General features: G+C 31.3%; 1 protein-coding gene and 1 long non-coding RNA gene across 4 annotated transcripts in view; one reads left to right on the forward strand and one right to left on the reverse strand.

Moving 5' to 3' along the window:
- Window positions 1–27,395, reverse strand: part of LOC142332844 (uncharacterized) — a 54,629-nt gene that overhangs the window by 16,531 nt on the left and 10,703 nt on the right. The window contains exon 1 of one of the 3 annotated variants that reach the window (XR_012758405.1): window positions 25,376–25,728. The exons of 1 other annotated variant lie outside the window; for it this stretch is intronic. This is a non-coding gene — a long non-coding RNA (uncharacterized LOC142332844). Of the gene's footprint in view, window positions 1–13,392; window positions 13,725–25,375; window positions 25,729–27,395 lie in introns of those variants that run through there. One more of the 3 variants, XR_012758406.1, reaches the window with a different exon arrangement.
- LOC142332843 (uncharacterized) overlaps window positions 27,236–27,395 on the forward strand; it is a 72,794-nt gene continuing 72,634 nt past the window's right edge. The window contains exon 1 of the mRNA XM_075379488.1: window positions 27,236–27,368. The gene's annotated coding sequence lies outside the window, so the exon portion shown is untranslated. The remainder of the gene's footprint in view (window positions 27,369–27,395) is intronic.

Raw genomic sequence — 27,395 nt, forward strand, 5'->3', positions numbered from 1 at the left:
TTAAATACAATGATACGTAGTTTGTTTATTTTGTATAAATAAGGAAAGGAAAAAGACGATTTTCGAGTTTAATATCGCACTCAATAGTCTCTAAGGGGAGGGTGTGTGTGTGTGTGTGTGCGCGCGCGCGTGTATGTGTGTGTTTTAAACGATGGCAGATTGTGTAATGGAAAACTACAGCTGCTTTTTTTCCCAAGAAAATGTGGCTCTCTACATTTTCATATAGCAATGATGGAGGCGCCTTCCTTGTTAAAATATTCCGGAGGTAAACTAGTCCCCCGTTCGGATCTCCGGGTGGGGACTACTAAGGAAGGGGTCACCAGAAAATTAAAAAATAACATTCTACGAGTCGGGGCGTGGAATGTTAGAAGTTTAAAAAAGATTGGTAGGCTACAAAATTAAAAAAAACAAATTGTTAAGGATGTAGGGGGTATACTGAAATGAAACGACTAGCACTAGATAGGGAATCTTGGAGAGCTGCATCAAACCAGTCAAATGACTGAAAACAAAAAAAAAAACATCAGTAACCAACCACTACACAGCCATAATAAAAAAAATAATAATAAATGTATTGTCTGACGATCAGTTCCGTGAATCTGTCGACAACGTTCATTTTGTTGTCCTTGGATGATTGCAAGAAAAAAAAACAGTAATATAAAATTCAACTAACATGTTTTCAAACACTTGCCGAAGGTCACATATTGCTGGAGGACAACTGGCATACACACTACCCAAATTAGTTTATCACGTACAAACTGCTGACACATCATAATTTGTAATATACTGTACGGTTAACACGCGCGCACACCACCATAACATGAGTAACACAAAAGAAATTTATTTATTTATTTTCTGATATCAAGATTTACTCAAAACTACACACCAAGTAGTTTTTTCTTTCCAGAATTTTTATTTTTAAAAACAAATGTTAGTAAGCCTTAAACATTGATATTTTTGTCTAAAGTTTTTAATCGACGAACAAATGTTTTATTTTTTCTAGTATTTCACAAATATATTTTTTTAAATTTTATTATAATTTTTTTTTTCTTTTATATGTAAAATGTTCCACCCGTATCAGCTTCCCCCAATATCTGTTGATGATAACTTAATAATCGATTAAAAGTTGTCAAAAATAGTTGTAATTTAATTATTTTAAATTCCACTTTTTTTGAAGATTTTTTCTTTAATATGATTTTATTCAAAAATAAATTTGATAAAATAAAGAAATAAAGGCGTATTTTTTCAGAACAAAACATTTTCAAATAACAAAACATATGGAAAGAAAAAAAGTTTCTCATAATTTGTAATAACCTATCGTTTTTTTTTTTTTATTTACAGTCGCATCAACAATTAAAATGCTGATATCCGTGGTGGAGTGGTAGCGATTCAGCCTTTCATCCGGATGTCCTGAGTTCGAATCCCAGTCAGGCATGGCATTTTTTCATATGCTACAAATTTCCATTATCATACGGCGAAATGACTAACACAGTCGATGCCCTTCATCTCAAAAAAAAAAAAGAAGTCATTGGCAAGACTGGGGTGTAACAAAAATTGCAAAGGATTGCTAAGTGAACCGGTAAACGTGTAGTCTTAAATAGACTCAGGCCTACCGCGCACCTACCCATCGGGGTTGTCTAGTGGTGAACTCGTCATCGCAAATCAACTGATTTTGAAGTCGAGTTCTAAAGTTCAAATCCTAGTAAAGGCAGGTTACTTTTAAACGGATTTGAATACTATATTCAAATTGGGTATATTCAGTCGGGTTTCAATTAACCAAACACCTCAGAGACGGTCGACCTGAAATAAAGTTACTAGTAAACAAGTTTCTAGTAAATTCAAGTTACTAGTAAACAACACATAATTATATGAACAGCTTATTTATATTAGGTATTAATACCTTTAGTTTATTGTTGCCCCGTGAGACGTAAACAAAGTTTTGTGAAACGAGTTTTTGTTGTGTTACAAAAATGAGAATTGTAAATCTGGTCCTGTACATAGTTTCCCCCGTTCTCTTACGTCTAATCAGACAACAACCGATCAGGTTTTATTAGAATCCCGTTATTTACGAGTATTAATTTTCGTACGGTTTCTAAACTTCCGTTTGTGTAATATATTTACGTTTTAAATATTTAGTAAAACCGGTAATTAAATTCATTTATCCGTCGACCTTACGTCGAATTAGTTATTCGTATAAATAAGCGCTTAAATAATTTATTAAATTCTTACCGTAGTTTACCGTGTAAATAACTTCACAAATCTTTTTCGTTGTAGTTTATCGAATACCGATGAATACTACGTAAAGATAGTACAGATGAATAATTAAATACAGATAAAGCTTTCAGACTTTATATAACAGCAGTAATAATCTTTTCTTAAGCTAAATGATTGTATTCGATTAAAAAAATTATATTATCGATTACCTTGAAAAGTATGAATTAGTCGCCTATTTTTTCAGGTAGTCGTTGAGTTACACGCTCGAGTTCACTCGCATCGGTTGCTGTTCTAGACGGTGTAACTGAAATCTCTTATACGTAAACTTAACTGTCTTCTGTAGGCCTTCATGAGCCTAATCGATCCACCTTTAGCGATAAAGTCTACCAAACTAGTGTACGAACTAAGATTTTTGTTGTCCGGTACAAGTTGAGAACTACAATTCTCGCATCGCAACTCGTCTTGCTGTAAATCCGCAGATATAACGTAGAATGTTATCTTGATAGTAAGAATGTTCGTAATTTTTTTTCAAGAAACGGCCTCAAAATCATCTTCATCACCAAAGTAAAATGTAACGCACGCAATCGTAAAATAACTTTCACAATGTGTGTTTTGTGTGCTTACAGATGAAATGATATTCCGTTCCCGTTCTGTTTTTCTGTACATTTTTATAGTACAGATAATAACCAAGATAAGAAGTTATCTTGCGAGTGTTGTCTTATCATCGTCGATAAATTTATCGGTGAGAAGTGCAAGAGTAATTCCGTAAATGCATTCGGTAAAATTGTTTCGACAGTGTTTAGCTCTGTGAATTGTACGTTTCTCAGATGTACAAATATTCGGGCAGATGTTCAAATTATTTATTACGTAGTTTTTTCTTTTTCGTATTTAGTTTCCGGGAATTACCGTTCAGGTATTACTTCAGAGGATGATATGTATGAATGTAAATGAAGTGTAGTCTTGTACAGTCTCAGTTCAAGCTTTCCTGAGAAGTGTGGTTAATCGAATCCAACCACCAAAAAACACCGGTATCCACGATCTAGTATTTAAATCCGTATAAAAGTAACTAACTGCCATTACTAGTATTTGAACGCTCGAATTGGAAGTCGAGAGTACTTGGGAAGACGCGTACACCACTAGACCGACCCGGTGGGTTTATTACTCGGTTTGATCAAATTATTTATTTCTATTTTTTCTAATGACTGTGATGTATGTAAAATATGTGCTACTATAATATTACTAATTAAGAGTAATATTTACTATGAAAGTAATGATGTTTATTAATTAGATAACCATTTGGCGATCATTATAAACATTTTGAATCGGTGTATCAGTATATAAAATGTATATTCGTGTTTTGGTGAAGACAGGAATCTATTTAATTTCTCATTCTATATTCCCTATTAAGCCTGAAAAAAAGTTTTATTTATTGAAATTTTTTTTGTATTTGTTCGTACAAGAGTTATGTATATCTATCTATAAAGGAATTGATGAAACAACCGTAAAACTTTAACGTATATTTATATATATGTTATAGTCAAACTCTTTTTATATTTACACTGCCGCTTGTGCTAAAAAAAAAAGAATTCAGTTAAAACTGACAATAGTTTAAAACAAAAAGACAGACGCTAATATTTGTAATGCTTTCAGGGACAAGTGATACTATAGAAAAAAACTTAACAAATGGCGTGTACGTGACCGCTGCGCGCGCTCTCTCTCATTCTCTCTCTCTCTCCCCCCCCCCCTGTTCATGTCGATTAGAGGGTGAGGCATGAAAATATTAGTCATCGTAAAAGTTTTTTTTTTTTCATCAGCCCGTAATGCTGTCTAAAGAGAGAGAACTAAAATTAAGTTGTATATAGTTAGCAAAGATAAATCATTAATTTTAAAATTAATCTTTTTCTTTTTTTTTGTAACAGACTTTAAATGATTAAATTAAAATTTATGTATTTAAAATAAAGTAAAATAAGAATTTGAATTATGCTGCTTTTGGATTGCAAGTTTTTTTTAATATGTTTAATTTTCATTAGCGTATTTCCTTCATTAATGCGATATACTGCGGTGAAACAAAGTTTTGTGATGAAATGTTTTAATAAGCGACAAATGACAATTGCCAATGACAAAGTCATTGGCAAGACTGGGGTGTAACAAAAATTGCAAAGGATTGCTAAGTGAACCGGTAAACGTGTAGTCTTAAATAGACTCAGGCCTACCGCGCACCTACCCCTCGGGGTTGTCTAGTGGTGAACTCGTCATCGCAAATCAACTGATTTTGAAGTCGAGTTCTAAAGTTCAAATCCTAGTAAAGGCAGGTTACTTTTAAACGGATTTGAATACTATATTCAAATTGGGTATATTCAGTCGGGTTTCAATTAACCAAACACCTCAGAGACGGTCGACCTGAAATAAAGTTACTAGTAAACAAGTTTCTAGTAAATTCAAGTTACTAGTAAACACATAATTATATGAACAGCTGATTTATATTAGGTATTAATACCTTTAGTTTATTGTTGCCCCGTGAGACGTAAAGAAAGTTTTGTGAAACGAGTTTTTGTTGTGTTACAAAAATGAGTGATACTAATTATAAGCAACGTTCTCCGATCAAGTTTTACGTTAAACTCTGTTAGAATGCTACTAAAAATTACCAAAATTGAAAAGGGCATATGGAGATGACGTTCTGACACGAGCCCAAGTTTTTAGATGGTTTAATGCATTTTCAGATGGCCGAGAATCAGTTGCGGACGATCCACGCTCTGGAAGATCTTTAACGTCAAAAAGTGACGATAATGTAGAGCGAATCAGAGACATGATATGGTACGACCGGCGATTAACCGTCAGAATGATTGCAGAACAATTAAATTTGAAGCATATCATAGTCCGTCAAATTTTGACAAACGAATTGGACGTGAAAAAAGTTTGTGCAAAATCGGTCCCAAAAAACCTCGCTGTTGAACAGAAAAACAACAGGGTGGAAGTGTGACGTGATTTTCTAGAGCGAATTGAAACCGATCCTGATTTTCTAAAAATATGTTATTATTGGTGATGAATCTTGGATATTTGAGTACGACCCAGAAACAAAATGCCATAGCAAGGAGTGGCACACTTCAAACTCATCGTGTCCCAAAAAAGCAAAAATGAGCAGATCAAAAATCAAAACCGTGCTAATTTGTTTCTTCAATAGTAATGGCATTGTCCATAAGGAGTTTTTGCCTACAGGACAGACAGTAGATCAATATGTTTACAAAGAAATTCTTGAAAGACTGCAGAAAAGAGTTGCTTGCATGAAACCAGCCATCAAAAACAACTGGATGCTGCATCATGAGATTGCACCTTGTCACACTTAATGAGTTTTTGACAAAAAAAAAGCATTCCTGTAGTTCCTCAACCACCTTATTCACCTAACTTGTTCCCTGCAACGTTTTCCTATCCCCGACTTTAAAAAGCATCTCAAAGGACAGCATTTTTGAACAGTAGAAAACATTTTAAAAAATGTAACCGACTATCTGAAGGATATTCTGGTTTCTGAGTTCCCACACCGTTATGAAGAGTGGAAAAACCATTTGAAGTGTCGCATGGCTTCCCAAGAGAATTATTTCAAAGGTGATAGAGTCCATGTATAATTGGATTGTAAATAAAAAGTTTTTCTGAACTTACAAACCTCATATATCTACCGATCTGACAGCCAAAATACATCAGAAAATGCTGAAAGACATTTCCTGAAGTGATCCAAAGATAGTGATCACAAATGTCCTAGACTAAATTACAGTTATACTATTTCACAAGGTTTTCTAACTGTGATGAGTTGAAATATGGCAAAATAGGATTTTTCTTGGTAAATAATTACATTTTGTTTATTTATTCTCAACCGATTAATTCCTTTCAACATGAATATTTATATTGAGTATTATATTTGGATAGGTAATAAGAAATAGTATGCGAATGACTGCAAACACCCTGTTCTTCAACTCTACTATTGCTTGTGTGAAGTGATCTAAAATGACTTTAAAAAAAAGAAGTTTGTAACCATAACAGACTACGTAAAATCAAAATTAATGGGTATCTATAAATCTATACTATTATATAAGAGAAAGAGGGTTTTTGCTTGTTTGGGATAAACAAAAAAAACTACTTGATCAATCGCAACCAAATTTTTAGCCATGTTTCTTGGCATGAGAAGGTTTTTAGATATTTCATCTCGAAAGATCTCAAAACTAAAATATATATATTTTATTTTTGCAAACTCAAACGCGTGTTTGCGTTTCTATCACTGTGTAAACTGGGTTTGAACTGAATGATTCAAATCAATCTAATTATATTTTTATAAAAATAATAGAATTAAATTTACATTAAATAAAATAAAATAATATTAAATAAATTAAAATAATTTCTGTTTAACAATAATGGGCTTCCTGTGGGAACTGTGCGTGAGGCTAGAGTGATGAGGTACGCAAACACCTGGTGAGAGGCTAGACCAATCTTCACCATCAACTGGTAACAAATGGAATGCTCCTGGGGCACTGTTTTGGGAGGTGCAATGGGATGCTATTATAATAACTCTCCACACAATTTTATGATTTTCAAAATTGTAACTGGGTATTTGTACCGCATTAGTTACCGTAGTTATTATTATTCTATCTTTTGTAATTTAGTTTCTTTTTCAGGTTTCTATACAGCCTGAATACTATAATTATTATTTATCGGTATTATTCTCACAACCATGAAGATAACGTACACTGCACGGTTCAGGGATGGAGCTCTCTAGGTAGATGGGAATGGTGACCAAAGCAAGCTTTGTGGCTATAGGGTAGGCCTCAAAGCCCCAGGAAGCCCGAGAAGCCCCTGAGTTGGCTCCAGGATTTGTCTGGGCTGACCTGAGCCTCAAGGTTCCAGGTTCTGGCTAAACGGCTAATTACTTCATACTTTACATACTCATATAATTAAATATAAACCGTTTTTTCTTTTAATATGGACTTATTTTAAATTATCTGGTTTTCTTTTTCAGTTGGATCGACTTATTCTTCCTTGAATTATAACTTCAAAAAGCTTTTTACTATTCAGATATTATCTATTAAAGATTATGTTTATTAACAGAAATAATAAGCGAAGTAAGAGTAATATCGCTTATCGGTATTCCTCACGCCTGATTTAGTTAAAATGAATGAGTGTCAACTGCAGACCACAGTTATTTCAGCTGGAACTTGTCATTCGTACATTTAAAAAATCTATTTACTAAAAAATGTCTCTAGAATAAACAAAACAACCTAGGAAAATACTCGTGAATTTCCTAGGTAACATCCTAGGAAAATGTCCTTCAAAATTATGCAGTCTGACAATTTTGTGCTCATTTTCTCTTCCTTCACTATTGTGAATTTAAAATAATTAATTATTATTTTTATTTTTCTTCCTCTATGAATCATGAGACCTTGCCGTTGGTGAGGGGGCTTGAGTGTTCAGGGATACAGAGTAGCTGGACCGAAGGTGCAACCATATCGGAGAGGTATCTGTTGAGAGCCAGACTAAGGAATGATTCCTGAAAGAGGGCAGCAGCTCTTTCAGTAGTTGTTAGGGGCGTGAGTCACAATGACTTAAACGGCCGTATCAACATCACTCAGTTCTCTGAGTACTGCGCAGCTGAAAGCAATGGAAAACTACAGCTGCTTTTTTTCCAAGAAAATGTGGCTCTCTGCATTTTCACATAGCAATAATGGAGGCGCCTTCCTTGGTAAAATATTCTGGAGGTAAAATAGTCCCCCGTTCGGATCTCCGGGTGGGGACTACTAAGGAAGGGGTCACCAGAAAATTAAAAAATAACATTCTACGAGCCGGAGCGTGGAATGTTAGAAGCTTAAAAAAGGTTGGTAGGCTAGAAAATTTAAAAAGGGAAATGGATAGGGTGAATGTGGATATAGTAGGAATTAGTGAGGTTCGGTGGGAAGAGGAAGGCGACTTTTGGTCGGGTGATTTTAGAGTAATTAATTCAGCGTCAAATAATGGGCAGGCAGGAGTAGGTTTCGTGATGAACAAGAAGATAGGGAGGAGAGTGGAGTATTTCAAAACGCATAGCGATAGAATCATTGTAATAAGGATAAAATCAAAACCTAAACCGACAACGATTGTTAACGTTTATATGCCTACAAGCACCCATGATGATGATGAGGTAGAGTGTGTATACGAAGAGATTGATGAAGCAATTAAACACGTAAAAGGAGATGAAAATTTAATAATAGTTGGAGATTGGAATGCAAGCATTGGAAAAGGCAAGGAAGGAAATATAGTGGGTGAATACGGGCTGGGCAAAAGGAATGAAAGAGGGGACCGACTTATAGAGTTTTGCACGAAGTATAATTTAGTAATTGCCAACACCCAATTTAAAAATCATAATAGAAGAATATACACTTGGAAAAAGCCAGGCGATACTGCAAGGTATCAGATAGATTATATCATGGTTAAGCAAAGATTTAGAAATCAACTCGTTGACTGCAAAACTTACCCTGGAGCAGACATTGATAGCGACCATAATTTGGTGATAATGAAATGTAGATTGGGGTTTAAAAACCTGAAGAAAAGTTGTCAGATGAATCGGTGGAATTTAGAGAAGCTTGAGGAAGAGGGGGTAAAGAAGATTTTTGAGGAGGACATCGCAAGAGGTCTGAGAAAAAAAGATAAGGTAGAAAATGTAAAAGAAGAATGGGAGAATGTTAAAAAGGAAATTCTTAAATCAGCAGAAGCAAACTTAGGCGGAATAAAGAGAACTGGTAGAAAACCTTGTTATTGAGGAAGAAGAAGAAGTTGAGGAGGATGAAATGGGAGAAACAATACTGAGATCTGAATTTAAGAGAGCATTAAAAGATTTAAATGGCAGAAAGGCTCCTGGAATAGACGGAATACCTGTAGAATTACTGCGCAGTGCAGGTGAGGAAGCGATTGATAGATTATACAAACTGGTGTGTAATATTTATGAAAAAGGGGAATTTCCATCAGACTTCAAAAAAAGTGTTATACTCATGATACCAAAGAAAGCAGGGGCAGATAAATGTGAAGAATATAAAACAATTAGTTTAACTAGTCATGCATCAAAAATCTTAACTAGAATTTTATACAGAAGAATTGAGAGGAGAGTGGAAGAAGTGTTAGGAGAAGACCAATTTTGTTTCAGAAAAAGTATAGGGACAAGGGAAGCAATTTTAGGCCTCAGATTAATAGTAGAAGGAAGATTAAAGAAAAACAAACCGACATACTTGGCGTTTATAGACCTAGAAAAGGCTTTTGATAACGTAGACTGGAATAAAATGTTCAGCATTTTAAAAAAATTAGGGTTCAAATACAGAGATAGAAGAACAATTGCTAACATGTACAGGAACCAAACAGCAACAATAACAATTGAAGAACATAAGAAAGAAGCCCTAATAAGAAAGGGAGTCCGACAAGGATGTTCCCTATCTCCGTTACTTTTTAATCTTTACATGGAACTAGCAGTTAATGATGTGAAAGAACAATTTAGATTCGGAGTAACAGTACAAGGTGAAAAGATAAAGATGCTACGATTTGCTGATGATATAGTAATTCTAGCCGAGAGTAAAAAGGATTTAGAAGAAACAATGAACGGCATAGATGAAGTCCTACGCAAGAACTATCGCATGAAAATAAACAAGAACAAAACAAAAGTAATGAAATGTAGTAGAAATAACAAAGATGGACCGCTGAATGTGAAAATAGGAGGAGAAAAGATTATGGAGGTAGAAGAATTTTGTTATTTGGGAAGTAAAATTACTAAAGATGGACGAAGCAGGAGCGATATAAAATGCCGAATAGCACAAGCTAAACGAGCCTTCAGTAAGAAATATAATTTGTTTACATCAAAAATTAATTTAAATGTCAGGAAAAGATTTTTGAAAGTGTATGTTTGGAGTGTCGCTTTATATGGAAGTGAAACTTGGACAATCGGAGTATCTGAGAAGAAAAGGTTAGAAGCTTTTGAAATGTGGTGCTATAGGAGAATGTTAAAAATCAGATGGGTGGATAAAGTGACAAATGAAGAGGTATTACGGCAAATAGATGAAGAAAGAAGCATTTGAATATAGTTAAAAGAAGAGACAGACTTATAGGCCACATACTAAGGCATCCTGGAATAGTCGCTTTAATATTGGAAGGACAGGTAGAAGGGAAAAATTGTGTAGGCAGGCCACGTTTGGAATATGTAAAACAAATTGTTGGGGATGTAGGATGTAGAGGGTATACTGAAATGAAACGACTAGCACTAGATAGGGAATCTTGGAGAGCTGCATCAAACCAGTCAAGTGACTGAAGACAAAAAAAAAAAAAAACAACATAATTCAATAAAACAAATATCTATGTGGCTATTAATGATTACTATTGCTATTAATGTTTAGAAGTTAAAAGGCTGCCGTTTTGGATTTTCAAAGTTAATTATTTAGTAGAAGATGTTATTGAGTACACATACACCAAATTTTATTAAATTATTACAATCATTCTTAAGATATAAATTTTTATTGAAAAAAAAAAATGGTAGAAAGAGGGAAAATTAAGTGATTTGGATTGTTTTTCCACGTGAACTTTTTTTTAAATTTTGATGTCCTGAATCAGTCTAAATTTTTCAGACACCTCCCACAACACTCTAAATAAAAGAATAACTTTTATACGTGAAATAAAAGTAAGACAAATTAATGAAGATGCTAAATATATCAAGTATATACAAAATACAAATTTGGAAGATGGAAATGCAAATAATTTAAGTACAACTTTTTGTACACCTCAAACAATAATAAACATAATTCAGAGTTTATTAACTAAAGTAATAATTACAACCGTTTTGGTTTTATTACTTTTGTAAAAGAAAATCTTACAATTTTGTTGAAAATAAATTGATGGAGAGATATTTAAAAAGGCCAGTCATTTGTTAAAAATGGAAACTGAAGCATAATAAGTAAGACATTATCATTATTCACTTTTAATTACAGTGATGATTTTATTGTTTGTAATATATATGCACAAATGTTTCATAATTAAGACTTTTAAAATTGTTATTTTATCATATCCTAAAATACTAATAGGAAGATGTTGATGAATTATTTTAAATATAGTTTAATAGAATATAATTAATTAACTGTGGTTTAGCGCAAATATTGTATTTTTCTTGCTCTTGACAACACAAGTGGTACATACTGTTTATTAATCAATATTATATTATAATAAGACTGTTTGCTGTCATATTTTTGTTTTTTTCGTGGTTGTTCTAGGACTAAGTAATATGCATTGTAACACTGGTTGTATAATGGTAATTTGCAATAATATGCTTCTGAAATAGTTAATTTTACTAGCTGATGTAAATAATTAAAATTAAAGAAAATGTAAGACATCCTTAACAAAAATAAAATGAAAAGTTCAATAACATTATTTAAAACGGTTAAAAAAAGTTAGATAATTAATTATATATTGTGACTGACATTTAATTGGCTTAAAATAAATCAGTTAACTTTATTTTTGAAATAGGTTCACAGTTATACATTTAATGCTGTAAAATGATAAACACAATTAGGCTAATAAATATGTGAAATTTTACAGACTAATAATAATTTTATAGACTATAATAAACCGGTTAACTAACAAACAGCTTGTTTGGGATATAAAGTACTGAAAGATAAGATTTGATTCAAAAGATAAAAATAAATAATCTAAAATGAATCAAATACAATAAATATGATTTTAAAACATAGCTTTATGAATGTAACTGAAGAAGTTAACCGTATTTCTTCATGAAATCAGAAAAAGCTATTAAGTAAAAATACTTTATATCTAAATGTTTGTGAAAAGGCTCTTAATACAAGTATTTATTTACTTTTCTTTTATTTATTTTATTGAAGGAAATAAATAAAGGCCAAAGAGCAAATGAATTCAGTGTGAATATGAAAAATCCCATAAAAAACAATAAAACACTAATCATCGGTTAGGTTAAGGAAGCCAAGGTTACCGACTTATTATCTTTTTCTTCGTCTTACAAGAAATATAATGAAGATAAGAGACCACGGAGAAAACTGAATAATGAATTAAGAAGAGCAACACAAAAAACAAAGAAGAAATGGCTTTATGAGACCACTCGCATGAAGAAAATTAAGAAAAATCAGGATGGTATGAATTAATGTACAAAATGGTAAAAACAATAACACGGGATAAGTGAAGAAAAGGTACACAGACACTAAAGACAACACTCTTAATAAATATATATACACAAAAACAGAACAATGTCCACAATGAATACACATTTAAATCCAACATAATGTTTGACCACATTCTAAAGAGATGTTTGCTAATATAAAAAAATTGCCAATAATAACATCAATTGAATCCAGGATGAAACAACGGCAGTACCAGTCATTGAACATGACCACAGGAACAATTAAAAATATGTCAAAATTTTAAATCTCATAAAATTCTGTTCAAAAGTTTATGTTTTCAAAGAAAAAAGGTTATCACTGTTAACTTTGATACATTAACAAGATATATAAAACTAAATAATATTTTCTGCAACTTTAACATTATATTCCTTTTAATTTTTTAATGTATGTTTTATAAAAGTGAAAAAAATGTTAGTAAAATATTTGATACTGAACAACAAAGGCAATTTACCTTTCTAAAATAAATAGCTACTTAATCACCAAATGGAAACACAGGTAAAAGATTTTCTTATTAACAAAAACATAACTTTTATAAAACAAAAAACAGAAGTTCAATAAAATACTCATATTTAAAAGAAATAATAATTTGCAATTATATCATTTAAATAGAAAAAAAAAATAGTCTTCTAATTTAAAAATAATTTTAAAAAAAACAAAAATTAGTCTTCAAAAGAATCAGCAACCCCCTCTTCAATTTTATTGGTACTTAAGCATTTTTATTTTGTATTTTTATAAAGTAATCTATATATATAAATTTTATACAGTTTAAACTTAAATTACAAGAATAAAAACATATTTGGCTAAGCTAAAAATGGTAATTTTTAAAGCTTTATAAGTGTGTAAATGTCAAAACGTTTAGTTTTTAAATTTTCACAATTCTGCTAATAAATTAACGTTCACGTAATTAACATTAACCTACGTCCAAATAACATTATTTAATAGTGTATTATTTTTCTTAATATAAAATATTATTATCAGACGTACTTACATAGTTTATATGTAGAAGTCTTCCTAAACTGTTGATTCATATAGAACACTACTTAACACAGCGAATACGCTAGAGAATTTTATTAATTTTAACTACGGCTCTGTATGTATAATGCAATTTATTGAAAATGACAACGTTAATCATTAATAACACTGATACTAGATTAATAACTTGTACGTATTAGATAAGTTAAAATATAAATTTTATTTTTGGTTTTTACACCGATAATGGGGAAGCAATTAATAAACATATATAATTTTTCTTCAATGTAACAGTACATATTTTGACACATGCAGTTGCTTAGACAGATTGCAGCAAGAACCAAATGGTATGGGGCGAAAGCAGAATCTGATCACACATCAGCTTCCAAATACAATTACGCAATATACGCTTTTAATGTAAAGTTTACTTTACTACTACGTCACTATCTATCATTGTTTAAAGATATCTTTTTATATTATTAATCTTGAATCATTTAGTTTCAATTTTTGAGTTAATAGTTTTTTACATTCTATACTTTTAAACTACTTTCGATATATTTATTTAAATAGAAATTTTTTTAATTTAATTAATAATCTTTTACAAAAAAATAAGAATTTCTAATTGATAATTAGATTTGCTTTGCTTTAATCCTTATTATTTTCAATTAAAATTGCACTATCTTAAATAAATTTCAAAGATCTTCTGAAAAAAGAAGTTATGACTTCAAAAATGTAATCAGGTATGCTACTTTCTAAGCTGTTAATTGCCACCTGAATGGTTTTAACTAACGTTTAATGATTTTACATTCCAGGTATTCTTTATAACCGTATTTGAAAATATATTAAGTTTCAAATAGTAATTAAATATGCCTCTAAGCACCTCAGTATACCTATGCGGCTGCGCCGGGGCCGGTTTCTGAACTACGGTTACTTCCTTAAGCTTTGAGGCAATATTTTCGAAACCATTCACGAGAGCTGTGAAAGCTGCTCGGAGGAATTCTAGACGAGGCAATAAGCTCCCCTTGGTAGCTGCACTGGTACTCTTAGGGTTTGCTAAATAGGAAAACAACCCTTCTATTCCGTCAAAACATCATGCACGGGCCAATGGGGCAGAGCTGCCAGGCCTGCCCCCGGCTTGTGAAAACTCTTCAATGATTGGGTTCATACCCTCCCGGGTGGTCACCCCTACATCCATTTTCGAACCAACATTATCTGAACCGGTGTTCGAGGAGGGTGAAGGAGAAGGCGAGTCAATATGTGTGGCTGCATTGTCTGAACGTGTGGGAGTTCCTGGATGCAGTTGCTTTGTCAACCGGCATCCGTAGTTTACTTTACCGCATTGCCGTGGGAAGCTAACCCTGAGTACGGCTGACCACCAGCTAATTATTATGGCTCCAAGCGCTATAAAATGGTGGACTGGTCGCTAAGCTGTTCGAGGTTCAGTTGCCGTGTGTGGCACAGACATTCGGTTTTATGCTTTAGGGCGACCGAATGGAGTGGTAGCGGGAGAAATGCCAAGCAATCCAATATATATACTTTTATTTTACATCTATATATTTTCTATATACTTGTGTGTGTATATATATATATATATATATATATATATATAGAAAGCTGAGGAATGATGTGCAACAATATGGTTAAATTAGAAAGTGCCACGATTCTATCGGGTAAAAAGATTTAAAGAAAAAATATTTTTGGAAAATACGTGAGATAAAAATATTAACATATGCACATAAATGCAATAAAAAATAAACTAAATATGAAGAACCACATATGCTTGCGCAGATGTTACTTTCAAAGTATACGGTACTTGTTTTGATGGAAATATTTATTATTTTCGTTAAAATAGGACGAAATTAAAAAAAAAATTTTTAACAGTAATTCTTTCATAGAAAGCTTAGGATCACTGAAGGGGAACATAGTTTAATATAATGTACTTCAAGCTACACACACACACACACACACACACACACACACACACACACACACACACACACACACACAGAGAGAGAGAGAGAGAGAGAGAGAGCGAGAGAGATTTTATTAACCCCCTCTTAGAAACTGTTGAGTGCTTTATTACAGCCGAAAACCGACTTAGTAGTAGTTATTTAAATTTTTAAATATTTTTAAATAGATAGATTAATAACATCATATTGATTTGATTTAATAACATTTAATAACATGTGATTCTGTGTTTAAAAAAATAAACCGTTTGAAAATAAAAACATGACTCAATATTTTTACATCCACTTCATTTCATAATTAAAGAGAAAAAAAAATAGATATTAATATGATATCAATCGAATTAATTAATTATTAATGACGAACAGATTATGAATATTTGTTTTAGTAATGGGGCGTGAAGACGATAACCGTTAATTGCCGCGCTGTCTGGCCTGCGTCTCTTTGTTATGTAATGTTGTGTAACCATTCCTCACTCCATTCTAGTATAAACGTTCAACGTTCAAGGTTAGACAGGCTACCACGTTAATACATCCCAGAATAGAGTTTGCTGTTTTATAAAATAATTAAATAAAGTCAACAATATCAGATAAAACGTTCAACTTTTCGCTTTCGTTCGCTTTCACCGTCTGATTATTTTTATTTATTTATTTTTGAATTTGTTATCTTTATATGCAAATTAAAAATGAGGATATTAAAAAAAAAATCGCTAATTCAAAGAGTGGAACCCAATACATTTAGTTTTTTTAATCTGGTTAAACTGTATATTTGTGAGCTGATGTCTAAGTTAACAATCGAACCCGAGACCTTCAGCGTTTCAATCGGTTCTTTCCAACATATTAATCAAACTTGTTTACAGATGATACTTAAGTAAATAAAATTGAACTGTGAAGAACAAATCGATTCCGTAATTAATATTCACATGAATATAAGCGATCTGAGACAGAAGCATTACGCAAGTAATTATTTGTAGCGACCAAGAGTCAATCCCGGGGCTTTAAGATCATGAATAGTGTTTTTTAAAGACGATACTCGGATAAGCATATTATATGTGAACTGTCTCCAAGCTGAGAAAAAATGCGGACAAAATCGTTTGAGTAACCGTTTTTTAATAGCCAATATTCAAACAAGCATTAAACATATAAGCTAGTGTCCAAGCCGAGAATAGAACCCAAAACCTTCAGTACATCATTTGTTTTTTATATTACGGAGGCGACAAAATAGATTATAAAAATGAAAATGAGACCCAACAAAATCTAATTTCATGTCGCTTAATAGAATCTTTGGATTAAAGTGTTTCATTCATCGATAGCCAAGTATTATTTAAAAACAAAGAATTATATTTTAAAAGATCTAAATAAAATTAAATTAGGCTTTACGTGTATACTAAAGTTCATTTATAAGTAGATTCGTGTACGTGTATGCACGCGCGTACACACACATCCATTTGATTTGAATATTGAATGTTGCTGAACTGTAAAATATGGAAGTCGGTTAGATATGTTAACTTTGAACTTTAGAAATAATATTAATCATTACCTCCTTACGTACCATTCATGATTTTTGTAATCTATGTCATAAAAGATGCCCTGTTTTTTTAATTCCTGATTAGAAAAAAAATAAATAATACTGACACTAAACAAAAATTATTGATGCGCTTGCAGGTCTGTATTGACATGTACGAAATGAGTTTGATTACATACATAACAGTTTGTTAGATATAATTAATTAAGTAAAAATGTCATTATAACGCTGGCTGTTTTAGTGCACATTTATAAAAGATATTTTAATATTTTATGTAATTATAAGTTCGTCAAGTCTGATAAATAATAACAATATAGTAAAACTAATTTAATATTAGACAACCTGTGTGCTGGATGGTGAGTTGTTAAAAAAAAAAAAAAAATTAGATGGAATAATTTTTTCATTACTTTAATTTTTAAAAGTAGTAGTTAAAAGATGTCTGTTGATGGCGGTCGCGCCGTAGTGGGGGGAAGACAAGCAAACATAATGAGTGCAAACAGAGAAATAATATCAAGCCAGGAACTCTAGTACTGGACTGGCGGGAAATTGTCGGTAGATAGATTGATTACGCATACGCATTCAGTTAGTGCCTCGAGTCTTCACTCTTTTTTAACATAACCTAATCCAGTTGTTAACGTCATCCAGTTTATATCTTTTGTACGAGACGTCTGTTATTATTGACAAATTGAGTTTTATTTTTTTAATTAATATTATTACGGAATATTATAACATCTTTGAAACAATAATTCCCATTTGTTGTATTCAAATTATTTATTAGATTACAAATGTTAGAACTCAGTTTACACTCATTTATTTTTACAAAATAAATTAATAATTATTTACTGTCTTTATCTGTTGACAATGTATCCAAATAGTTCTAAATAGTTGCGAACCAGAATCGCAAAAATAAACAAATAAAAATGAAATGCGTTATATGCTTGGCTATATAGGTTATTTGCCCATTAACTAGGGAAGTAAACTTTATTGTATATAATTTACTGAGGTAAGCCAAGTGTATTTCACGTGTTAGAAAGAGGTTTTCAACATGAAATTTATCATATCTCATTTTAGATATATTAATTTTTAAGTCGGATCAGTAAATAAAATCATCAGTAACTACATTGAACGTTGATTCGTTATTAGGAGGGACCCTACTCGGAATCAAACACGGGGCCTTCTGTTTAACAGGAAAACATACTTATGCCATCGAACGGATAAAAAATTAACAATCTTTAATTATAGCAATTTTATCACAAATTACGTGAATAATTTTTAAAGAAAAGTGGTGTATTTAAATTACAAAATAATTTGTAGAGAAACAATGTTCACTTTTCGCAATCATAAATAAGCATAAAAATATTGTTACAGATAATTTTATTTTTTTTATGTTTTCTATTCATTCGTTTAAATGAAAGAATGTGTGTTATTTGTACTGAAAAGAGTAGTAACATTCCTAAATAATTATTCACCTCTGTAAAATTAACAGAACTAGATTTTTTTTTGCTGCACAATACGAGTTTACAAGAGCCTCATTTTACTTCCCGATAACTTTTTTAAGAAATTACAAAACTATTTAATAGGTAATAACCTATTCATTCAAAATAAAATTAAATATCTTACTTTACAGAACCGATGTTAATGAACTTTTAATGATTAATTATAAAAATAAACTTGAATATTCTGCATCTTCAATTAATATGTACAAATGTTATATAGCTAAATGATTTTCATTAACGCTTTCTAAATATATATATTTTATAAACATAATAACTTCACATATTTTTAAAGGTAATTATGCCATTGTTTTTATGCGTCGTTGAGTGACGTATTACTCAATTCCGCTGTATTCTACTTATTATATACCAACCAAAATAAAAAAATCATTTAAATTATTTGTTCTGTTAAAAAAAACCTAATCTTATGAAATACAATAATTAAAAGAGAGTGAAGCATGTTGTGTGTATATATATATGAATGCTAAGCAAGAAAGGAAAACATTCCCATCGGTAGCGTTGTCAAAAATATACTGATCTGAAGCTCCTTATAAAATTTATATATAGATTACTTTACACATAATAAAAATAATTTGCTTTCAAGTAAGTTATACATTTCTCTTTTAGTATACACTAAAAGAGAGGTTTCCGATTCTTTTGTAGACTAAATTTTTTCTATTTAATTTCTATTTAAATGTCCTCTAATAATTGCTACTTATTAATTATTTCGGGTGTCAATATTTTATTTAAATTCTGTTTTTTGTTTTTAAAAAAAATTTAGATTTCTGTTAATAACAAAATCTTTTATCCGTGTCTGCATTTGATGATTAATAAATTAGCTATATATTTTAAAAAGGTAATTTGGCCTTTATTGTTACATGAAATACTTTAAAAATATTTTCTCGCTTTTTTTAAACTTACATTGATGTGTTTTGCAGATCAAAACGGTCGGTTTTTATGTTAGGTGGTCATATTTATTATTAATTTTTTTTGCAACAAAAATTTATTTTGATTTTTTTAAATATTTTTTATTAAGCGTGATAACTTACAATTGTACAATGAATCCAACTTTTAAAATTCACCTGCATGATTAGCTAAATAACATAGCCAACAGTACATAAATGATGAGGCCTTCAATTATTTAATTTTATGTAATATTCAGTATGTATATATATAATTACAACCGCGCACGTAAACATGATGATAGCACATATACATAAAAGCACATTCGGGTGCGCGCTTCAGTTATTTTTTTTGCCAAAAATTACAATTTTTTATTTTAATTTAAAGCAGAAATTTAAAAAAATCGAGTAGTGTAATTAACTCTAAATCTTGTAGCGTGTGAAAATGCCATATCTGACCGGGATTCGAACCAGAGACCTCCGAACGAAAGGCCAAGACGCTACAACTCGCACCGTAGATGCCCGCTAAAAAGTTATATTATAAATTTTATCGTCTCATTTTCATTTTTATAACAGATTGTTACCTTAACACAGTTTGTAGAGAAACAGTAGAACAAATGACTGATGTACTAAAGGTCTCGGCATCCATTTTTAACTTTGACACCTCTCAGATTACAAGGTATCCCATATGAGTATCGCTCTCCTTTCAAAAAAAAAAAAAATCAGAAAATTCTAGATTCGATTCTTGGCTTGAATTATCATTAAAAACCGACGATTAACGTATTGAAGATTTCGAGTTGATTTTCGTTTTGGGCACAAATTTGCGTTCGTAATCCTTACCCGCATGTCGTTCATCAAAAAAAAGAAATATTACAAACATTAGAATCACAATCTATTGGTATCTTGTAAAAATAAATATATTTTTACATCGACATCTATATATAAATTCATAATAAAAGATTTTAAAAACCTACCGATATACTGAACGTCTCAGATTCGAGTCCCATGTTAGAACACCACCATCGACAATTGTTTAGCTAGGTTTCATACAAAAAAAAAAAACGTAACATGTCTCAATTCAATTCCTGACTTAAAGCATTTTTTTCAATAATTTCAATCGAAACAATGGCCACAACGAATATAAAAAAAAATAAATAAATCATTAATAAAGGCGTTGGTGATAAATTATAGTATATGGAACACATTAAAAGTGGTAACTGTTTAACCTTGAACGGTTGAATGTACATGAAGCGAGGAAGGGGGACCGAATCCCCTTCCGATGGTACAGCAACCGTTGCTAAGACGTTGCCAGATAGACAGCGTGTCAAAAAAATTGTTATGTCTTCCGCGTACTAAAGAAATACTCAATTGACGCGTCAAATTCCATCTATTAACAAATTTGAATCGACATAAAATTATTTTTAATTTTTTTGGCATGTTAAAAATACAAAGGCTGATTGGGGATTCGGCACCTTTCAGCAGCGCTTTATTTTAAAACCGATTAGTTTTGTAAACACAAGACTCAAAATTGTATTAATCTTTCATATTCTCGTATTTTAAAATTTATGTAATTTAACATTACATATTATAATTACATTAATTTAAAATTTAACATACAATAAATGGAATACTCGAGCGAATACAAAATTGGTAGTTACAGTGATAGATAACTTTTTTTTTAACCAACATAGCATGGAGGACCGAGTCGTATTAAAATGTACAACAAAAAAAATTATCGTGCAAAAATTGTTGCAAACTTCAGGCTTTATTTTTGTCTTAATGTACATAGTTTAGGCTTCAGAATTTTCTTTTTTTGTATGAAACGACAAAACCTAATGAGAAAATAATAAAAAAGACATGAAATAATTGTTGACATTGATCTCAAGCGCACGCGCGCGCGCACACACACACACACTTCATGGCGGGTAGTAGCGCCTTTCTCTCCAATCCCGAAAAGTTTTGAATTCAAATTAAAAAATATATATATATATATTTTTTATCTTCAAAGATCTGAACCACCCACCCTTATGCTGAGAGGAAAAAAAGGAAATATGGCCCACAGCAATAAAGAAAATGCTGAAATTTTGGCAGAAACCTTCAATAGACTCCTCAACTGTGACGACCCCCCAGAGCTTTTTGAGATTGACACTGAAACTCCAGTTAAAACTTCACCGGTAAATATCAACCCGCCAACAATTCAAGAAGTTCTCGCAGCCTTAAATGAAATAAAAAACTACAAAGCAAGCGGAGAAGACCAGCTTTTCGCAGAACTCTGGAAACACTCATCGGTTTATTCAGTCAAAACTTCCCTACATCTATGCCTCGTGAAAATATGGAACGAAGAAAAACTTCCAGAACACTGGACCACAGCCCTCATCCATCCATTACATAAAAAAGGGGATAAAACTAATCCTGAAAACTACAGACGCATATCTCTCCTGGATTGCACATACAAAATCCTGTCGAGAATCATATACAACCGATGCAAAGACCAACTTGAACTGGAACTTGGGGAATACCAAGGGGGATTTAGGCCATGGAGAGGTTGCCCGGAGCAAATAATATCCCTAAAACTTATGATGGACTTATATAAAAGACGGAAAAAACAACTAATAATCACCTTCGTCGACTTTAAAAGGGCCTATGATTGTATACACCGACCATCCATGCTGAATATTCTGAGAAACCTGGGCCTTCACCCTAAACTCGTAAACATGATAAAATTAACTTTAACCGATACCCAGTCCAGAGTGAAATTCAGAGGTGAACTCTCTCGACCCTTCTACATAAAAACTGGATTGAGGCAAGGAGACGGCCTCTCACCACTGCTTTTTAACTGAGCCCTTGAATTTGTCATGAGAAAATGGTACGAAATAAATCCCAAAAATATAAAAATGGGTACTAAGAAAAACTCCATCGCACTAAATCGCCTAGGATTTGCAGATGACCTCGCTCTTTTAGCAAATAATATTCAAGAAGCCAAAACACAAATCATGAGCCTTCAAAACCTAGCACAAAAGATAGGGCTTCATATCTCTTTCGAAAAAACTGAACTGATGGCCATAGATCCTCTGGTAATAGAGCGCATTACGGTAAACAATCAGAAAATTAAAATAGTAAAATCTTGTACGTGTTCATCCGTTTTAATGTGTGTGTGTGTATATACATACTGCAGAGAGAGAGGGAGAGAGAGATATATAATAAGTGAGTAAGCATGCTCTGTAATATAAACGATTTATAAATAACTAACAAATTTCTACATATTCTCTCTTTTGTTTTTTGTGACTGTGATATAAGTGTGCGTCCGTTATGCTTCAGTACATATACACACACACTCACGCATAGGCAAAGCAAATAAAATGTTTCGACTGCAGAATAAAAGAAAAGAACTATTATAATATATTAACGTAAAATTATCTGGTTTACATTTTGGAATAAATATTTCATTACTTTCAGAGAAAACAGTTCTGACCGTTACATTTAGTATCTGAGGTATTTTAGATGTATTGCAACTACAGTAAAATCTGGGGCAGATATAACAGCAAATTAATGTGGCCGTTGCAAAACAAGGCGATGTAATATTGCTGTTTTAAACCGATTTTACCTATTTATTTAAAAAATGCTCGCCAGACTGGGATATATTGTTAATGGAACTCGACAACAGTATAATGCCGGTCACTTTTGAGGAGTCATCGGACGATAAAATGTAACCGATTCAGCAAAATAACATCCGAGTGTTAATATTTTATATTCATAGAAATACACATTTTTGTAATTTTTTTCCGAGCTGTTAGTGAATAAATACTGAAGTAAAAAAAATAAATAAATAAACATCCATAGTTGTAATACTGTTTAAATTGTCTCACTCCCCTTTCACTAGTATTGCATACTAATACACTCTCTCTCGCCGCTAGATTATTCTCTCTCCTCTCTCTCTGTCTCTTACATAGACAAGCACGATTTGTAGTATAAGGTAATAAAAAAAACTATTAGATAATTTAAGTAAAAAAAAAAAAAAAAAAAATTTATTTATAATCTGTACTTAATAAATTTATATTCATACGAACAATGACCACGCTTTACTCCTAAAAAAATGAATATACGATTACGTTACCGCTTGGATCACCGTGCTACAAAAAATTAAATGATACAATTACTATAACACTTAGTTATTTTACTAATCCGATTCTCAATTACCCGGACTTTCGTGTTTAATTTATCCGTAAAATATGCATAGTTTTATTGTGCAATTCGATTGTTATATGAATTAATTATGAATAAAAGCTAAACAAAAATTTCCTTCGTTGGAAAACGGAAGAAATAAATCTATTCAAAATAAATATATTCTACGATTGACGTTTATCAAAATCTCGATTATCTGACCTCTATTCTCAAAAACTTACAGCAAGTAATTCAAAATGTATAATTATAGATAGCATATAATCCGTTCATATACTCGTTCTGAAGATTATTTCGATTGGAATTATTGAAAAGATCGTTGTAAGTCAAGAATTGAATTCAAGACCTGTTAATTTTTTTTTTTAATGTATGAAACCTGGCTGAAACAATTGTCGGTGGTGGTGTCTAACATGAGAATCAAACCGGAGACCTTCAATACATCAGTCATTTGCTGTACTGTCTCTGCTAATAGTGTTACGATAACAATATATTATAAAAATGAAAATGAGACACGGTTAAATGTTTTGTACTATGTTAAAATAGCTCATTACTATATAAGAACGAAGTATAACTTAAAATCTGAACAAACACAGAATAAACTTCACACATTACTTTTTGATAGTATTAATAAAAAATAAATCTCTCTGTCTCTCTCACTGTGGGTGTGTGTGTGTGTTTTTGTTTGTTTGTGAGTGTGTGTGGGTGCGCGCGCACGCGCGTATTTGTATTGTAGATGTGGTAAATTTAGAAATAGTGAAATCATATCATTACATCCATACGTATCACTCGTTAATCGTTTTTATAATCTACAATAATTTGTAGTTCAGTTATTTTTCTTTAAGATGATTAGCTATTGAAGTAGTTACAGTCTAGATGTGGAAAATTCTTCAGATACTAATACGTAAATAAAACCCAAGACCTTTGGTGTATTATGTAGCAAGGAAGTACGCTTTCTGTGACACGGTCGCGGCGACATTACATTTTTATTGTTAATTACAATATTCGATTTTTTTTTAAATTTCTGTTTTAAATTAAAATAAAAAATATTTAGTAAAAAAAAAATTATAAAACCGCGCACCGCGAATGTAATTTTATATAAATGTGCAATCGTCACGTTTACGTGCGCGGTTGTAATTATATATATTAATTGAATATTACGTAAAATTAAATAATTGAAAGCCTCATTCATCATTACCCTTTTATGTACCGTTAGCTATGTTCTTTAGCTAACACGTAGAAGTGAATTTGAAAAGTTGTATTCATTTATTACGTTGTTCAATTGTAAGTTATCACGGTTAATAAAAAATAAAAATGAAAATAAAAATCAGAACAAAACTTTTGGCTAAATTTTAAAGTTAATAATAAGTCTGACCATCTAACATAAAATCGACCTTCTGCTTTGATCTGCAGAACATAATGAAGGTTTCAAGAAAAGTGAGAAAATATTTGTAAAGTATTTCATACTAAACAACAAAGGCAATATATCTTTCTAAAATAGATAGCTAATTTATTAATCACCAAATGTAGACACAGGCAAAAGGTTTTGTTATTAACAGAAATCTAAACAAAAAACAGAACTTCAAAGAAAAAAACTAGAATATTGATACCCGAAATAATTAATAAGTGGAGCACTTTAAATAGAAATACGTAAATAAAACGTTTAGTCTACAAAAGATTCAGCAAAACCCCTGTTCTAGTGTATCGGAACTTACTTGAAAGCAAATTATTTTAGTTACATATTTTTATAAAGTACTTAATTTTAATTAAAATAACAAGAATAAAAATATATTTGACTAACCTAAAAATAATGATTTTTGCCAAAACAAAATGTCCAAATGTAAAACGTTTACTTCATTACATTCCCATAAGTTAACCAATAATCACATTATTTGTGTACCATTTTTCTTATTACAAAATATTATTATTTGAAAGAACTTACCTAGTTTACACGTAGAATTATTTTCTAAACGGTTTTCTAGCTTCACGTAAAATACATCTAATACGATAAATACAAATAATAAAAATTTGATACGATTTTTAAAACAATAACACACCTACAGAAAAGAAATAAAGCATCATTTACTGTATGACAACGTTATTCGTTAACAACACTTTTAATAGATTAATAAATTATCAGAAAAAAAATGTAAGCTAATATTATTATTATGTAAGATTGTTTATTTTTTCTCCATCGCTGAATGTAATGGAAGCAGCTAATATTATAAACTAATAAAATTTTTCATCAACTTAACACACATTTTGACATACGCAGTTTGATGAATTTCGACACAACTAAGAGAACGAGAGTCAAACGAGGTGGGAGAGTCTCTGCACTCTCCCCCACTCTTAATATACGGAGAATATTAATCTTAATAAGAAATAGATCAACATTAGTAACTACACAGGTGCTATGTTGCTATGTTGCCAATTATCCTGAATTTTCCTTCCCCCCTCGCCCTTTGGCTGCTAATTTCGGCATCAGGTAATTTACTCCGTTGTGTTTTCTACTTATAACACATTTGCATAGAATAAACGTTCCAAGCAATAACCGTTAAGGAAATGAAAAAAAAAAAAAATTTAATTTTTACGGTAAAATTTTTTTATTTATTTTTTTAATTTTATTAACGAATCAGCATATTATAATTTTACTATTATTTATAAAAAAAAAAAAAATTCCTAAAATATTTGAAATCGATGTTATATTCTCCATTTGACAGTACTATTAATGAACTTTATGATATTTCTCGTTTTATGTAGTAGTGTTAATAAAAAAATCATACTTAATAACTTTTTTATTTTTACGTTGTATAATACAGTTAGTAAAATAATCACTGATTTTATACAACCGACCTCCGGACTTACATATTTTATTTATCCGTAAAATTTACATAAATTATTGCTTGTTATAGTATTCGAATTATTTGAGAGATTTTCGTGTTAGAAGATTCACAGATTAATTATGATTTAAATTAAATATAATCTGAGATTACTGTTTATTAAAACGTCGATTATTCGGACCTCCATATCTCAAACATTACGTGACAAATCTGAGAGAAAAATAATTATAAAAATGCTGAAAAAAATCGCTTGTTGAACCATCCATAGACAAAATTTACATTAGAAAAAGGGAACTTTATAGCGATCAAATCGAGTCTAAATTTACTTGTTTTTTTTATAAGGACTAGCGTGAAATTAGTAACATCTCTAAGTGTTATTGAGCTTATTTGTATTACAGATGTGCTGGGTTGTACTGTGAAATACGGTAGTCGACTTGATATGAGGTAAATTTGGAAATAATCGTTTTATATCATAATCCCCATGTATTAAAAAAATATTCATTAATATTTTTTTATCATATGTATTAATAGAAATGATCCTGTTGTGTGTTTCTGATTGATTACTAATGAGAATACGGTCTAAGTTGTAAAATTGTGTTGAAACTAAAGTACTGAAAGTATGCGTGAGTGTAAATTATTTAAGGTAAATTAAATACTAGCTAAAAAGAAATAATTGAGAACCTTACTACCGTTTGGATTGCTTGGTTACGTTCCTTTGTTAACGTGTATATACGTTTTAAAATTTGGTTTCAATTATTTTTTATGATTATAAGTTATCAAATGTTTAAAAAAATTAATATTAAACTGTCGGTCGGTCGCTTGCTCTGAGAGAGCTGCCGTGTAGGAAGTTTAGATGGGGTGGTTATTTTCACGATTATTAACTCTGGCGGTTGAAGAAATTTGTTGGGGAAAAGACGGTTATCCAGTGGTGGGGAGAGACAGTGTGATTACGGGCGTGACATAATATGAAGCGTATGGATCCAGCGGCCATCTTGGGTTTATTGCGCAGTCTAGATTCTCATGTCTGTGGTCAGACTTAACTATTAATATTATATCTTATACGTTTATTTTAGATAACCCTCGTTGTTGGTCGGGGTAAGCATTTTTTATATATATTATTTT

Source organism: Lycorma delicatula, chromosome 12, assembly GCF_047948215.1.
Source record: "Lycorma delicatula isolate Av1 chromosome 12, ASM4794821v1, whole genome shotgun sequence".
NCBI lineage: Eukaryota > Metazoa > Arthropoda > Insecta > Hemiptera > Fulgoridae > Lycorma > Lycorma delicatula.